The following is a 3,176-nucleotide window of genomic DNA, read 5'->3' on the forward strand; positions in this document are numbered from 1 at the left end:
CCCCCCCCCCCAAGTCCTAGGATCCCTCCCCGGTGGCCAGCAGCTGGGGTCCCAGAAGGAATTCTGCCGAGAGAGAGCTTTTTCCCCTTGAAGGAATCAAAAGCACACACACACACATTCCTCAGAATCAGAGGTGTGCCAAGGGGGGAGGGAGGGCAGGGCCCCTCGACCGGCCCGCCGCCAGCAGCGCGGGCACATGACAGCCCTGAAAACTGCTGGCAGGAACTCAGGCTGGCCGTTTGCAGTGGGCGGCGGTGCCGGGGGCGGGAGGGTGGCCTTTCACCAGCTTGGCACCTTGGACATGTGACGGTTGGGGCAGCTCGAGGGGTGCCCGTGTCTGCTGAACCTTCCGGGCCTGGCCTCTGGGCCCACACTCGCTGGTTCTGGTCGTGGGAGCTGGGGGAGGCGGTGTGAGGAGGGAACGCGCGAGCTCCGACACATTCAAGACACGGGATCCCAAGTGGCTTTTTGTAACTCCCACCGTTTAGCCGGGAGGGGCTCTTTGCGGTTTCCATGGCGGGGTCACCTCCAGTGGCCTCGTGGCTGCCCCACGGAGGAGCCGCTGCCACCGTCCAGCTCCATGTTAGCGGAGGGGCAGCGTGAGGCTTTGGGGATCGAGTGACCCGCCCAGTGTCATACAGTTTCCTAGGCGCCGTGGTCTGGAGTCCTGACCCCACTGACCAAGGCTTCCCAGGCCAGGGGGCGGCCGACATGTGTGCGTTGGTTCCTTTAGGAACCATACGAGAAATGAGCCTCGTGTGTGTGTGTTGGGAGAGGTTTCAGTGTCCTGGGGTGGCGGTAACAAAGGACCACAAATGGGGCGGCTTAGAACAACAGAAAGCTGTCTCTCCCAGTTTTGGAGGCTGCAGGTGGGAGCTTGAGGGGCTGGCAGGGCTGCACTCTCCCTGAAGGCTCTGGGGTAAGGGGGGATCCTTCCTGCCTCTTCCAGCTCCTGATGGTGGCCACACCCCTGTGGTCTCTGTTGCCATCTACTCGTGGTCTCTCCTCTTCTCCATGTTCACTCTCTCCTTCCTTTTAGACACAGAAACCTTATGGGGGACTTTTTGGCCCAGCTGATAGGCTCTATTTCCCAGCCTCCCTCAGCGGGAGGAGTGTATCAGCTAGCTTTTGCTGTGTAACAAAGCACCCCAACCCGTGTGGCTCCACACAGCAAGGATTTATGATTCCTTGTGACTCTGTGTTGGCTGGGGGACTTTTCTGACCTGAGCCAGCCTGGCTGGGGCTGTGTGATCCGGGATGGCCTCACTCCTATTTCAGGGGCCTCAGTGGGGATGGCTGGGTGCTGAAAATGGCTGATGCTTCTTTCCCTGTGCTCTCACCTCTCAGAAGACTAGCCCAGGCTTGTTTCCATGCCGGCAGAGGGGTCCCAGCACCGAGAGCAACCCTGAATGTATAAGCTCTTTTTAAACCTCTGCTTGCCTCCCTCCTTCTGTCCAGGGATAAATCACAAGGCAGGTCACAGGGCTGAGTCCAGATTCAGGGGTGGAGAAATAGACTTCACCCTCTGTGGGGAGGAGTGACAAGTTCCACTTGTTATGCATACGGGGGCATGCATATAGGGAAGCCTGAACAAATCCAGTCAGTCCTGCCATGATCTGCCACTGAGTGTGTGCCTCAGGTTTGGCCAAGGAGGTCTAAGCAGAGTGGGTCTTCCAGGATGGGTCCTCAAAGGGAACTCTCTTCCTCCTTTCTTCCATCCTGCTGCTTGGAGTGTGAATGTGAGTTCTGGAGCTCCTGCAGCCATATTGGACTGAGGATGAGAGCCACACCCTGGGGCTGGTGAATCACCAAGTTGAAAGGAGGCTGGGATCTGGCTAACTCCTTGGAGCCTAGGACTGCTTAACCTTGAACTTGTGTTTATATCAAAGTGACATGTGGTCATATTTCATGCCTCTAAGGGCCCAGGCTCCTCGGAGCAGGCAGTCAGGGTGCTAGGGGCAGGGCTGAGGGAAGATGGTCTTTGAAGGCCTGAGAGCCAGTGGTGCAGGCAGAGCCAGCAGCATGGGTCCTGCCCACCTAACACCGTGCCGTGTCCTGGCTCAATGATTGGAGGAGCCAAGGCCTCTACAAGTTAGGCCATCTAGCCGCAGAGCCAAGTTCAAATGTACAGACCTGCTGTGGGTGGCAGTCTGGGGCCAGTGGACCAGCCTGTCATTTATACCTCTTGGTTGTTCACTCCTTCATTCATTTACTCACGCACGTGCTCACTCATTCATTTGACACTTCCTGAACACCTCCCCTGGGCCAGGCCCCGCCCCCGGCGCCGTGGACCATGAACGCCCAGCAGACTTGCTGTGCTCGCTGCTCCAGGCTCGTGGGCTCAGAGACACGTCAGTCAGTCGCTGGCCTCACAAGCCAGCTCAACCCCTTGGGGATGTGACCCTGGCCCAGAGGCAGTGCTGGGCGAGGGCAGCCTTGCTGGGAAGGCCTGGGGGTCTCCCAGGGGCAGCGTGTGCGTCAGCGGCTGCGACTTGTTGGTTGTGTCACGTTGAGCAAGTGTGGTCTGGACTCGGGGCCTTGTTCTCATCTCTGGAGCGGGGACCCTGGTGCCTCGACCGGGGGCTGGTGAGAGGATATGGCTGTCTCACGTTCAGAACATCGTGCTGGGGCCGCTCCCCTGCGGCGACTCGTTCCTCGGCCAGTGCCTCGTGGGCACCACACGGGGCTGTGGGCACGGGGCCGCCTCCAGGAGTCCTCTTCTGGTGGCCTTAGCAGCTCTGAGGGGCGCTTGCCTCACGTGCCCTGTGGCAGTCAGCTCGGGCAGCTGTCACAAACTCCTAAAACCTCCCACACCCAGGGGTTCACACGGCAGGATGCCTGGTCCCCCCTTCCTGGAGGCCAAAGCCTGAGATGGAGGTGTGGGAAGGGAGGGGGGGCCCCAGGCCTCTCTCCTCGTGTGTGGACGTTGTCCCTCCGTGCGTGTCTGTGTCCTGATCTCTTTTTTTTTTTTTTAAGATTTTATTTATTTATTCAACAGAGATAGAGACAGCCAGTGAGAGAGGGAACACAAGCAGGGGGAGTGGGAGAGGAAGAAGCAGGCTCCCAGCAGAGCAGGGAGCCCGATGTGGGGCTCGATCCCAGAACGCTGGGATCACGCCCTGAGCCGAAGGCAGACGCTTAACGACTGAGCCACCCAGGCGCCGCCCCCCCCCCCC

This window comes from Ursus maritimus, unplaced genomic scaffold, assembly GCF_017311325.1.
Source record: "Ursus maritimus isolate PB19 unplaced genomic scaffold, ASM1731132v1 scaffold_23, whole genome shotgun sequence".
Classification (NCBI taxonomy): Eukaryota; Metazoa; Chordata; class Mammalia; order Carnivora; family Ursidae; genus Ursus; species Ursus maritimus.